This window comes from Gracilinanus agilis, chromosome 1 (genome assembly GCF_016433145.1).
Source record: "Gracilinanus agilis isolate LMUSP501 chromosome 1, AgileGrace, whole genome shotgun sequence".
NCBI classification, from domain to species: domain Eukaryota; kingdom Metazoa; phylum Chordata; class Mammalia; order Didelphimorphia; family Didelphidae; genus Gracilinanus; species Gracilinanus agilis.
In genome coordinates, this window is record NC_058130.1 from 786,787,667 (window position 1) to 786,802,959 (window position 15,293).

Below are 15,293 nucleotides of genomic sequence, written 5' to 3' on the forward strand. Positions count from 1 at the left end.
ATATATATATATATATATATATATATATATATATATATATATATATATAGTTTATTTTTAGGTAGGGCCCTTCTATTTCTACATTTTCTAGTGTTTTCAAATAGAATGGGTGTTGCTTTTGCCAAAGGCTTTTTCAGCATCTTTTGAGATAATCATTTGATTTTTGTTGGTTTGCTTATTGATATGGTCAATTAGGTGAATGGTTTTCTTAATACTGAATCATCCTTGCATTCCTGGTATAAATCCAAACTGATCATTATGAATAACCCTTACCATCACTTGCTGGAGTCTTTTTGCTAGTATTCTATTTAAGATTTTTGTATCTGTGTTCATTGAGGAGATTGGTCTGTAGTTTTCTTTCTGTTTTTGATCTACCTGGTTTTGGGATCAGTGCCATATTTGTGGTATAAAAGGAATTTGGTAGAACTCCTTCTTTGCTTATTATGTCAAATAGTTTGTATAGTATTGGGATGAGTTGTTCTTTGAAGGTTTGATAGAATTTACTTGTGAATCTATCTGGTCCTGGGGATTTTTTCTTAGGGAGTTCTTTGATGGCTTGCTCAATTTCTTTTCCTGATATGGTCTTATTTAAGTATTCTATTTCTTCTGCTGTTAATCTAGGCAATTTATATTTTTGTAAATATTCATCCATATTGCCTAGATTGCTATAATCATTGCCATATAATTGGGCAAAATAGTTTTTATTGAGTGCCTTACTTTCCTCCTCATTTGATGTGAGGTCTCCCTTTTCATCTTTGATACTGATAATTTGGTTTTCTTTCCTTTTTTCCCATTAGATCAACCTGTACTTTGTCAATTTTATTTGTTTATTCAAAGTACTTGCTTCTAGGCTTATTTATTAATTCAATAGTTCTTCTACTTTCAATTTTATTAATTTCTCCTTTAATTTGTATGATCTCTAATGTAGTTTTCATCTGGGATTTTTAATTTCTTCTCTTTTTATTTTGTTTTAATTTGCATGCCCAATTCATTGATCTTTGCCCACCCTAATTTGTTAATATATGCAATCAGGGATATAAATTTCCCCCTGACTACTGCTTTGGCTGCATCCCACAGATTTTGTTAGGATTTCTCATCATTGTTGTTCTCTTTAATGAAATTATTAATTGTTTCTATGATTTGTTCTTTAACTAACTGATTTTGGAGAATCATATTATTTAATTTGCAATCAGTTTTTGATTTGCCTATCCATTTACCCTTACTAATTATTATTTTTATTACATTATGATATGAAATGTTTATATTTATTACTTCTGCTCTTTTGCATTTTTTGCCATGTTTCTATGCCCTAATACAGTGATGGATAAACTTTTTAAAGAGGGGTCCAAAAGAAAGGAAATGTTCATCTGTCAGTCTGTTTCTAAGACAATTCTTTCAAAGTTTCATTTTATTGCATCCTATTCATTGTATTCATCAGATTAGGAATAATGTTGCGGGGCCAGATAGAATATTTCAGGGGACCACATCTGACACACGGACCATTGTTTGCCCATCATTGTCCTAGTACATGGTCAGTCTTTGTGAATGCACCATGTGCTGCTAAAAACAATGCATATTCCTTTTTGTCCCTATTTATTTTTCTCCACATATCTATTAACTCCAATTTTTCGAGGATTTCATTCACCTCTTACCTCTTTCTTATTTATTTTTTGGTTTGATTTATCTAGATCTGATAGAGAAAGGTTCAGGTTTCCCACTAGTAAAATTTTACTATCTATATGCTCTTTGAGCTCTGTGAGTTTCTCCTTTAGAAATTTGGATGCTATACCATTTCGTGCATACATGTTGAGTACTGATATTTCCTCATTGGCTATACTGCCTTTTATCAGGATGTAATTATCTTCCTTATCTCTTTTAATCAAATCTATTTTTACTTTGGCTTTGTCAGATATCATGATTGCAACTCCTGCCTTCTTTTTCTCAGTTGAAGCACAATTTATTTTGCTCCAGCTTTTTTACCTTAACCCTGTGTATGTCTACTGGCTTCATGTGTATTTCTTGTAGACAACATATAGTAGGGTTTTGGTTTCTAATCCACTCTGATATTTACTTCCATTTTATGGGCGAGTTCATCCCATTTACATTCAGAGTCATGATTGTCATCTGTGTATTCCCCAATATTTTGATATCCTCTCCTAGTTCTGCCCCTTTTCTTTTGCTATTTCCTTTTAAACCAGTGGTTTGTTTTTAATCATTCTTCCTTATCCCCACCCTTAATTTACTTCCCTTTCTGCCCCCTCCCTTTTTATTCCCCTCTTATTATTTTTTAGGGTCTATTAAATTCCCTCACTACTCTCTTTTTCTCCTTTTTTGAACTCCCTGCCCCACTACCTCCCCCTTGGTTTTTCCCTTATAACTTTTCCTGTAGGGTAAATTAGAATTCAATATGGATATAGCTGTTCTTTCCTCTCAGAATCGATTCCACTGAGAGTAAGGTTTAAGTATTACCTACTAACACCCTCTTCCTCTCCTTCTTATAATAGTATTCATCCCCTTCCCTTCCCATAAGCCTCTTTGTGTGGTATAGATTATCCTATTTTTCTCATTCCTTCAAGTTCCTCTTGGTGCCATTTTCTATTCCCCCCTTTTCGTTTTTTGCATATCATCTTAGACCACTTAGTACCCCAACCTCTCCCTATAAATAATTCTTCTAATTACTATAACAGTGAATACAATTTTTGAGAGTTACACATACCATTTTCCCATATAGGAATACAAGTAATTTGATCTTATCGAAGCCTTTAAAGAAGCAAATTAAAATTTTTTCTTTCCCCTCTCTTATTTACCTTTTTATGTTTCTCTTGATTTTTATGGTTGAATATCAAACTTTCCACTTAGTTCTGGTCTTTTCTTTGTAAATACTTGGAAATCTTCTATTTTGTTGAATACCCATATTTTCCCCTGGAAGTATATAGTCACTTTTGATGGGTAGGTGATCCTTGGTTGTAGAACCAATTCTCTTGCCTTTCTGAATATCATATTCTAGGTATTGTGGAGGCTGCCAGATCCTGTGTAATCCTGATTGGTGCTCCTTGATATCTGAATTGTCTCTTTCTGGCTTCTTGTAAAATTTTCTACTTAGCTTGGAAGCTTTTCAATTTGGCAATTATATTCCTGGGGGTTGTCTTTTGAGAATTTAATGTAGAGGATGATCTATGGATTCTTTTAATATCTTTTTTGCTCTCTTGTTTAAGAACATCAGGGCAGTTTTCTTGGATAATTTCTTGTTATATGATGTCAAGGTTCCTGTTGATTTCTGGGTTTTCCAGTAGGCCAATGAGTCTCAAATTATCTCTTCTAGATCTGTTTTCAAGGTCATTAATTTTCTCAGTGAGATATTTCATGTTTCCTTCTATTTTGTCACTCTTTTGACTTTGCTTTATTAATTCTTGCTGTCTTGTGAGACCATTGGCTTCTACGTGCCCAATTCTGGTCTTTAAAGTCTGGTTTTCTGCTATAATCCTTTGATTTTCCTGTTCAGTTTGGTCTATCCTATTTTTTATGGTTTCTAGCTTTTTAAATTTTGGTCTCCAATTTGCTTATCATTTCATTTCATTTTTGGGCTTCTTTCTCCAATTGGGAGTTTCTGCCTTTTAAACTGTTTATTTCTTTTTGAGCTATTTCCCATTTTTCTTGCCAAATCTCTTCCACCTTTCTCATGATCTCTGATTTGAACTCTTCAAGAGCTTGTAGCCAATTTCATTTTTTGGGAAGGTTTGGATGTGTTTGCTTATCTCTCCTCCTCTGCTATTTCCTCTGTGGTCTGGATTTTTTCTCCATAAAAATTATCCAGGTTCAGTGCCTTTCTCTTATTATTTCTGGTGGTTATTAGTTGGGCATTGCTGGCCATCACTATACTGATTTTCTTCCCAGCCAGAAGTCTGAGGATGGAGGGCAGGCTCTCTGTGTATCAAGCAAAGGAGTAGTTTTTGCCTGTGGTTCTTTTTGAGTATTCTCCATGTGCTGTTTCTACTGTCTGCCACCCCTATCAGCTTTGTTTCCCCTCCAAAGGTCGTCACTCTTTAACCTCCTTAGGTATCAAGTCTAGCTGCCCTCAGAGGTAGGTGCCTGGTGCTCTTAGTCAGCTTTGCCTCATACTTGCTGTAATTCTGGAGCACTGGCTCTGACTCTGGCACCATAGGTGTGGAGGGGGAGGGTTGATCAGCTTGTGTTTTGTTGGGAGCTATTTCACTCCCTTATAGTGTGGAAATGCCCAAATTCCAATCTCAATCCACTGAGCTACACAGCTGCTCCCTACTCCATGAATTTCTAACAGGATGTGAGAGGAATACGATCATTTCTCATGTCAATAAAGCTGGAGGGTGCGATGCAGCACACTGGCCACCTGTGGATCCTCATTGGGACTATAATTATAATGATGATTACATGGAACTACATCAAGCTAGGGAAGTCATTCTAAGAACAATGAGAGAATGCTCCAAAAGGCCAGGTAGATGGACTATATTTGAATGCCTTAAACAATCTGATGATGAGATACCCTCCCAATTTATGGATAGGCTCATTGAGACCTTGATATTTCTGTAGAAAGAGACATTAGACATATAAAACGACACTTCATTAATAATTGTTGCAAAGTAGTCCAAGGTTATTTTAAAACACATTGCCCAAAGTGGCCCAAAATGGATATTGATGAGTTGAGGTGAATTGCTACATGTCTTTAAAGGCAATAAAGAAAAACAATCAGAAACTAATGATTTACTATAAAAGATCCAGAAAGAATTAAAATATTTAACAAAATTGATAAACAAGAAAAAGGTCATGATACTCAAGCAATGGCACTTGCCACTCTCCAAGAACCTATTGATCCCTTACCTGCCACTTCTGTGGAAAGGAGGGTCATCTAATAATGAACTGTAGGAATTTCTTTCAAGCAATTAGAAATAATATCCAATGGAATAATAGATATAGAAATAATAACTATAGGAGTGAATGCAGGAATTATAACTTTAAGAATTATTACAATTCTAGAAATTTTAGTCAAATAACTGATAACCAAAACCACATGACCTCTCAACAGTATATCTTAAGTGGAGTTCATCCCCAAACTACTCAGGGTGCTAATGTCCCTCAGGCGGGAGCCAAAGGAACTACCCCAAGATCATGAATGTATGTGGGGAAGGGGGGTTGGGACACAGCAATAAAAGGATATAACCTTTAATTTTCCAGATCCTGATTTTGTACTACTTGTTGTCCCTATCCACTCCCCCCCTCACAAAGTGATGAACCTCACATGACTTTAAAAGTTGGCAGAGCTTATTATAATTGTCTTCTGGATATAGGAGCCTTAAAGTTTGTATTGCAAAGCCACCTGATTCAACTTGCAATCCCATCATCTCAATAAATGTAATAGGGGTATAAGGGACACCCCTAAAGGTTCCAAAGATTTTCCCTAGAATTGTGTCTTTAGGTCTCTTGAGTATGGAGCACTCTTTCCTCTTGATGCCTGGCTCCTCATAATTTAAATTGTAATTATTACATTTGGCTTCTGGGCTTGTTAGTTACTAGTAATCTTGTCTGTTTGAAAAGAGGGAGGGGGATTTTGCATCTATAGATGCTGAAGGAACTGTTGCAGCTATCATGATTATTTCTTAATCTGGGTATAAGGATATTTCCAGGAATATAAATATTGAGTGTTGAGCACTTTTTTGTCTTCTACAGATGCAGAGTATTGTATGAAGTGCCCAGAGGATGAATACCCAAATAAGCAGAGAGATCGCTGTCTCCCCAAGGTTGTGACCTTCCTGAATGTGAAAGAACCTTTGGGAATGACTTTGGCCTTCATGACTATCTCCTTATCTTTACTGACAGCTCTGGTTCTTGGGGTCTTTGTGAAGTTCCAAGACACTCCCATAGTCAAAGCCAATAACAGAACTCTCAGCTACACTCTCCTCATCTCCCTTATCTTCTGTTTCCTCTGCTCACTACTCTTCATAGGCAATCCTACAGCTGCCACCTGTATCCTCCGACACACAGTATTTGCAGTTGTCTTCACAGTGGCTATTTCCTCCATTTTAGCCAAAACTATAATAGTGGTTCTAGCTTTCAAGGGTATCAGGCCAGGGAGCAGGATCCGCATGTTCATACATCCTAGACTTTCCATCTATGTTGTTCTCATATGCTCAGGAATTCAAGTGATTTTCTGTGCTACTTGGTTGGTTATCTCTCCTCCTTTTTCAGAGGCAGATACACACTCTGAATATGGCCACATAATTCTTAGCTGCAATGAAGGCTCTGAATTTGTATTTTATGGTGTCCTGGGATACATGGGCTTTCTGGCTCTGGGAAGCTTTACCATGGCTTTCCTGGCCAGGAACCTGCCTGATACCTTCAATGAAGCTAAGTTCATCACTTTCAGCATGCTGGTGTTTTGCAGTGTCTGGGCCTCTTTTCTCCCCACATATCACAGCACCAAAGGGAAGGCCATGGTGGTGGTGGAGATCTTCTCCATCTTGGCCTCCAGTGCTGGGTTACTGGGTTGCATTTTTATTCCAAAATGTTATGTGATCCTCTTGAAACCAGACAGAAATACCATAGAACAGATCCAGAATAAATGAGATTCCGGGGACAAGATTTTTTCTGTAGTAAGGACTTATGCTTCCAGTTCTGTGAATATTAGGCTTGAATAATAACCCTCATTAATTTAACAGCCATATGTGTTGGTTTTTATGTTTTTCAAATCCTATTTAATATGTTTCACATTCTTTTTATTTTCTCAAATTCTATTCATAAAAATTCACCAGAATGCAATGAATTTTGCTTTTTAAGGATGTTGCTACTAAATATGGTAGACACTACTTCCAGAGAAGTGGGTAAAATCTACAAATACTACATTTTTAGAATGTTTCAAGTTTTTAGTGTTATCTCTTGGGGAAATGTGGGAATGGGAGAAAAAGAGTTATGATGAATTTTTCTTATCTTTCCTACCAAGTATCAATTATGTTCAAGGCTTACTTCACAAGCTGTCAGAATCACAACTTAATGGTTGAACTCTGGGATTTTTGGCTTCTTATCCACAACTCTATAGGATTTGACTCATTGCATTAAATTGCTTTCAGTGTTTCTTCTTTACTGATCATCATCTTTCATCCAGTGAATTGAGTGAAGTACACAAATATCATCTTGTGTCTCATTTCTGAGGTTAGGTCAATTCCCTTTCAGTTCAATTGTGGGTCTAGTGCATTTTCTGTTTTGTGAGAAAATCGTTTCCAGTTATGGAAATTGCAAGAAAAAATTATTTCATTGTTTGAACCTGGTGCTGAGTGCCTGGGAACCTGGACAATCTACCTATTTTTTAGACCCCGATCTAGGTGATTTTGAATATAAACCAATTCAGATCTGAGTATTTATGTAAGAATTTCCCCAAAAGTATATGTCTGAATATAATAAAAACTATATGATCATATCAGTAGTCTCAGAAAAAGCCTTTGACAAAACACAACACTTATTCTAATTAAAATACTGGAATGCAAAGGTATAAGGTGATTTTTCCTTAAAATGATATCAAGCATCTACCTAAAATCACCAACAAATATTACTTGTAATAGTGATAAGATAAAGCTTTTCCAATAAGATCAGGAGTGAAACAAGATTTTCATTATCACCCATATTATTAAACACAGTATTAAAATACCATCAATAGAAATAAAAGAAAAAGAAATCAGAATGGGAAAAGAGATAATAAAATTATCTCTGCAAATAGCATGATGTTATTTGTTGAAAATATCAGTGATTCAGTGAAATGGCCAAAACTCTCAAAAATTTTTGTAAAGATGCAGGATATAAAGTCAACCCTCATAAATCATCATCATTTTTATACATTATTAATAAATTCCTGCATAAAGAGATAGAAAGAGATACTTCATTTAAAATAACCAGTGATAGAGAAAAATACCCAGAAGTATACCTACGAAAACAAAACCAGAAACTAGTAAACATAATTATAGAACACTATTTACAGAAACAAAATCAGATCTAAGTTGTTCATGAATGGGGAGAGCAAATATACTTAAATGGCAATTCTACTTAAATTAATCTTCCTATTTAATACCAACAAATTAAATTATCAATAAATGTTTTATTTGCTCGAAAAATAATCAAATTTTTTGAAGAACAACAGATCAAGAAAATAAAAATAATTAACAAAAAAAGTATAAAGGAAAGAGGTTTAGAAGTACTAGATTTCAAATTGTATTATAAAAGAGCAATTATCAAAACTAGCTGGTATTGTATAAGAAATAGAAAGCTAAATCAGTGGAAGAAGAGAGACAAAAACAAAAATAGGAAGAGATTGTAGTAACCTTGTATTTGATAAAAAGCTTAAATCCAGGTTTTTGAGATAAGAAATGAATGACTGGTTAAAAATGATTTCAACAACTGGAAAGTAATTTAGCACAAACTAGGTATAGACCAATATTTTACACAATTCAGTAAGAAAAGATCAAAATTGTGACATGATGTAGACATAAAAGGAGATATCATAAGTTAATTAGAAGAACAGGATTATATTTCCTATCAGATTTATGGTTAGGAGAGGAATTTATGAATCAACAGGAAATGGAAAGCATTATAAAATGTAAAGTATATCATGTTAAGTACAATAAATTGAAATGTTTTTTGTACAAATAAGGGAAATGTTGGCAAATTAGAAGGAAAACATGAAACTGGGGAAAAATTTGTAGACACCTTCTCAGTTATATTTCTCATATCCAAAATCTATACAGGCTTGTCAAATTTATAAGAATAAGAGCTATTCCCCACTTGATAAATTGGTAAAAGACAGAAACAATTTTCAGATGAAGAAATAAGAGCCATATATAGGTAAATAAAAAAATGTCCTAAATTGCTACTGGTTAGAGAAATGAAAACCAAAACAGTTCTTAGGTATTGTCTCATATCCATGAGATTGGATAAAATGAGAATAGTACACAATGACAAATGTTGGAGGGAATGTGGAAAAAATGGAAACATTAATATTCTGTTGGTAGAGCTGTGAATTGAGCCAACTATTTTGGAAAGCACTTTGGAATCAGAGAGGTACATTATTACTTGGCTGTTTCCCAAAAGATCAGGCAAAAAGGAAATGAACATATGTATTTTAGTCTATTGATAGCAACTCTCTTTGTGGTGACAAAGAACTGGAAATTGAGGGGATGACCATCAATTGAAGAAGAGAAAAACAAATCATATGTATATGAATGTGATTGAATACTACTGCACCATATGAAACAATAAGCAGGGTAAATTAAAAAAGGTGGAAAGAACTACATTGAATAATGAACATTAAAATGAGTCCAACCCAGAGAATATTTTATATAGCTATAGATTTAACACTTGAAGTGTAACTTTTTAAATGTCATCTCTAGAGCATGAAATATGAAAGATAAAATCTACGTAAACATATTCGTCTACTAGATTTCAGCCTTCTATGATCAGGGAGGGGAAAAGGGTCTGTGACTAATGAATAAATTCTAATAATAAGAAATTATAGTTTTGAAGCTACTTATGAATCTTTTATGAAAATTTGCCCTGTATTGTTCAAATAATTTCTGTTCCCATATGTTTAAAAATCAAATACAGATACTTGGGGAGAGTTAGATTCCTTTTTTTGTGATTTCAGTCAATTAAACCTGCTTATTCTTACCCTCAAAACTTAGAAGTCCCTAATCTTTCCTCCAATTAACAGTCATATCACTGAACCTTGTGTTCTAGTATAAATATTAATTGTCTTTTTAATGAATAAAAATCTGTCTCTATGTATTGGTGTTCAGTGACAATTTGAGGAGTCCTGGCCATGTTTATTATGCTCAGAAGCTTGAAACTTTATTTTATCAATTATTTCATATTTTATCTTTTACAGTTTTTTAATTAGCTAAGACAGGTCTAGTCAGAACTTTGAATTCAAGGATGAAGGCATTTGAGAAAAAAAATTGCATTGAGCACTAGGTACTTTTCTCCATGTGACTTTTTCCATGGAAGACTCCTCCTCCAGAAATTAGATTGCCTTCTATTTCTGAGTAAATAATAGGAGGGATCAGAGTCAGGATTGAAGAGGAAAAAATCAGGATTTTGCTTGGGATCTCTTAAATGTCTCTTTAATTAGCTTTTTTAAAAATTTTATTTTTAAATATTTATTTATTTTAAAATATTTTTCCAAGGTTACATGATTCATGTTCTCTCCCTTCCTTCTTTCTTCTCCCCTCCTAGTGCTGACAAGCAATTCCACTGGATTATACATGTATTATCACTTGATACCTATTTTCATATTTTTCACTTTTGTAATAGCATAATCTTTTAAAACCAAAACCCCAAATCATATATCCACATAAACAAGTGATAAATAATATGTTTTCTTTTCAATTTCTTCTCCAGCTGTTCTTTCTCTACATGTGGATAGCACTCTTTCTCATAAGTCCCTCAGTATTGTCCTGGATCATTGCATTGCTTTTAGTAGCAAAGTCAATTAGATTTGATAGTCCCACAATATTTCACTTAATGTGTAGATTTTTCTCCTGTTTATGCTCATTTCACTCTACATCAGTTCATGGAGGTCTTTCCAGTTTATATAGAAATCAAGCAGTTCATCATTCCTTATAGCACAATAGTATTCCATCACCATCATATACCACAATTTGTTCAGCCATTTCCCAATTGAGGGACACCCCTTTATTTTCCAATTTTTTGCCACCACAGTGTGGATATGAATATTTTTGAGTAAATGTTTTTTTAATCTCTTTGGAATACAAACCCAGCAGTGGTATTAATGGATCAAAGGGCAGGCATTATTTTAAAGTCCTTTGGGCATAATTCCAAATTTTCTTTTAGAATGCCTTTAATTCACAACTCTACCAGCAATGCATTAGTGTTCCATTTTTGCCACATCCCCTCCAATATTTTATTTTCTTTTACTGTCATATTGGCCCACTTGCTAGGTGTGAGGTGGTACCTCAAGAGGGATTTAGAACACTTTTCTATGTGATTATTGATTGTTTTGCTTTCTTCATCTGAAAAATGTGTTATGTTTAAAATTAATATCTTCCATGTTCTTATTTAATATAAAGTTTATTAATAATCACTTGAAATAGAAAGGATAGATAAGCATAGATTTAAAGTTTCTTTCTTACTCTTAAGTCTGTGTGACCATGTGTAGCTTATCCTGCAGTATTCTCTGTTCCGTCTCCTACTTTCTCCAAGAAGTAGTGAGCCAAAAAGACCTCTGTACTCTGCCCACACCCTTTTTATCTACCTTTCTGGACATAGCATGGGCATGCAAAAAATGGGATGAATGGGTCAGCAGTCTAGGAGGGGGAGCGAATGAAATTCCCTCTGTACAATCCCCCCTGTGATCCTTTGGGAGACTTGTCTCTCCAAGGGATCATTTAAACATAACTATCTTATACATCTAAACATCTTCCAGCTTAAAGTACACACAATATTGTACTTTCTAAGAGGGAGTTACAACATTTAGAGAGATAAGAGGAAAATAAAGGAAGAAGAAAACAAAAATGATTGATAGACGCCTTGACAAAATGCCAATTGGGGATAGTCCCCTTTGGCATAAGAGTTTACATTTAGAATAAGTATGTTCAACCACCTTCAGTTCAGTTCATTATATCCCAAAGTTCATTCTGGATCTTTTGATGCAGTGTGTGGCCTCTACAGGCATCTTTTTGGCACTTTCTCCAAAATGATCTACTTTCTTGATTCGGGTTGTTGGCAAGTTTCTTTTCCTGAAATTTCTCCAAAAAATTTTAAATCTTGGATTTTAGGATAATTACACAATACCACCTCAGGAGGGTGTTGACCAACACCAGAATCACCCTGGGATACCTGACTGAGTTATGACGTATATGAAGCAATGTCAAAAGAAAAACAAATAACCCCCCAAAAATCCCAAATAAAAGAACAAAAATTAAATTCTGGATACATGATAATAATAATAAAGAAAAACATAATAATAAAAATTAAAAAAATAAAATAGAATAAAAATCTTATGTGTCTAAAATTTAGAGTGTAAAAAAGAATAAACCTGTAACTAGTCCTTGAATCACTAGCAAGGCAAAATTAAAGTGATTTATGTCCCACAAGCCTGTAGGACAATTGTAGCAATATAGCACTTTATCCATTGGTAGCCAGGACTACAGAAAATTGCCAAATTGTAAAGAGAAGGAACTAGGTTTTAGCAGAAAATGGGAAAAATCATTCCCTGGACTGATTTTACCTTCACTGTCTGGGATAGGGGGAGCCAGGATGATAGCTAAACTTTGGTACTTGACTTAGAGTATTTCACAAGCATAGTCCTACAAGAAGTCCTGTGTCTTAACATATATCAAGCACTGCAACTTGGAATCTCACACTGGTTCAAGTCCTTTCGTATTGGCATAGAAGTTCAACAATCCTGACTACCTGGCTTGGTTTGGCCCTTTTGACCTTATGCTCCTTGGCACTGTTCAGATTCTCATCAATCCCATTGGGATTTGTTGGTCACCTTGACTTTGTGCTTCTTGGCACTATATAGTGACTCTTTGTTTTCTTCTCCTGGAATCAGACACAATCATTAATCATAGTCCCATAACATTTATCAATTCATGGCAGGTTTCCATAGTGTAAAGCTTTTGGGTATGCATAGTTATTAGGGCTAACAGATGCTGTAAACTTATCCTTCAAGATAAAAAACATTAATACTGGTTCCATGTATTTCTTTTTTTTTATGTATTGCAAGTACTACAAAGGATAGGAAAAAAGAAAAAAAATATCCTATTGCAAATATAAAGAAAAAAATCATCATGTCATAGTTCACATTCCATGTGACAATGTGTTAGCCAAGCAGAGGCAGAACACAAAGGTTTCTCAATCAAAAATGAGATCTATTTCTCTTTTAACTTGGCCATGATCCACAGTGTGAGTGTACATGATTTTTTCACCAGGTAAAAGCCTTTTAAAAACTAATGTAGTACAACAACTAATGTAGATTTTAAGAAGTACCAAAATCCTCAAAATTATAAGAGCCCATTTAAATGACAATAGCAAACAAACCCACTATCATATAGGATTCACATGAGATTTTTAAAAATCTTTTAAGCTCATGGATACTTTTCCCAAGTTCTATAAATCTAGCCAAACTTTCAAACTTGGCTGAGATATTTTTAACAAAATCTATTACTGCCATTATTCCAAAATTTGGCAAAAGAGTCCAGAAAAACAAAAACATGAATCTCTGTTCTGCTGATAAAATCTTTTGGATCTAAAATATCACCAAGAATTTAGATTATTCTGGTGGAAAAGTAGGATAAGCCTAAGAGTTACAAATATAAAAAAATCCATTTTGAAGCTACTAGCTAGGCTTCAAAGGAAAAATCATTCCCACCTCCTGGATGAGATTATAACCCATTACAGGGTAACTAAGCCACTTTGGCACCTTCCTCCTTTTGGTATGAGACTGTAACTGTGTAAGAGAACTGTCTCCAATATGTCCCACCCATTTCACATGGAGCAGAGGACCAAACAGTGAAAATCACTTCAGATGTCTCATCCATTACATTCTCAATAAATGCAGAGATGGGGAAATACAACAGTGCTATTGCACTTTTACTTCAAATACAAACGGACCCTTACCTCTTGTTACAAACAACTCAGAGGCAGGCAAGTTACTAGATATCTAAAAATAATTTCCCCAAACTCTTAAAATCAATTAAAATATTTAGCTCATTAAATTCTCAAAAACTTGTATATAAGGTTGAAACCAGTTTGATGAAGTCCATTCATCAGCTATGTGACAATTAACAAATGCCTCGATGGATCTGGTGACAAATTTAGTATCCCTAAGGACCTATGGTTTTGCCACTGAAAGAGTTTGTGCAAGGTGTTTATGGGCTTTCACAATGATATGTTCTTCAGTGCAATAGGGGGAGGGTACAAATAAAGACAATGTAACCGAATATATAGCTAATAGCCAAAACACAGTAACTGAAAGTGACATGGTATAATGGAATGTAATAGAATAGATTAATATGTGAATTTAAAATCAAAATTAAATCTTAAAACAATCAGCAAATATATATGTGACAGGATACAGTCACTCAGTGTCAATACAAGGTACCCATGTGAGCAATGAATCCAAAAGTTCTTTTCACCAATTTTGATAGCTTATGAAGTGGTTAACAAATATATCTTGTATTTAGAATTTTGTTACAGAGACTTCTTCATTATGGGGAGGGGAACAAACTGAAAGAGTTAACATCAATAAGGCAATGGTGTCTGAAAAGGCTTAAAATTCACCTCCAGACTCTTTGAGGTCCCTTCCTCTCCCAAGTACCATCATTCATCTAGATTTCTTTGTCCACACCTCTGGGGGCCCCCATACTGAGGAGGGTTCCTGCACTGAGTACAGATGTTTGGGTGTGAGTTTTGATATCCTTCATTCAAATTACTATTCCTGAAACTTCTCTTTCTCTTTTCCTGATTTCTCTTCTTACAATTCATAATTACGTGACCCACCTTTCTACAAAAACAACACATTAGTAGTTGTTTTGAGGATTCTTGTAGGGGAGCTATGACCTCTCCCTGCTTTGCCTTTCCAATGTTTTGGTTTATTCTTTAATTTCCTTCCTCAATGTCTCTACTAAATTAGTGTTTTCTTTATCCTTCTTTCCTTGTTTAGCAGTTAATTCTTTTATTTCCTACTGCCATAACTGCCACTCTTTTTAATTCTTTGAGGTACATAATAGGCCAGTTTGGACAGCTAGTCATAAAATAATTCTTAACTACATTGCAACTGTTTCCCACAGTCCAGGTGGAATGATAGGGTGTGTTTCTCGCTAGATCTAATCAAGGGTTCAGAAGGAGGAACTGAAGGAGTTAAACCAGAGTGGTTTGGTTCCAAAGAAAGAATGGTTTCCTCACTGGAGGTAATGGTTAATTTATCAACATGATATGCCCACAAGAGCCAGTATTTATAATCTCTGGAATCTTTATAGTCTTTGGAATCTTTGTTTTTAATGGCTAACTTTAAATCTTTTAAGATCTTGAAGTCAAAGGAACCATACTTTGGCCAGTTATAGAACTTATCTATCCAGACTTTGCAAAGATTTTTAACTTCCTTTTTTTGTCATCCAAATCTCCTTAGGAAGATTAGGATCACCCCAAGAATTTAAAAGTTTATATGCATGGGTGAATCTGGAGGAATTTTTCCTGATTTCCTTTGATTTGTTGTAGTATTTCCCATAGTGTCTAGTCTGTCTGTCTTAATATGCCTA

The 15,293-nt window shown here is 34.6% G+C and overlaps 1 pseudogene; it reads left to right on the forward strand.

The window, feature by feature from the left end:
• The window catches only part of LOC123245893, a 503,106-nt pseudogene extending 496,510 nt beyond the window's left edge, over nt 1–6,596 (forward strand).
• Nucleotides 6,597–15,293: the final 8,697 nt, after the last annotated feature.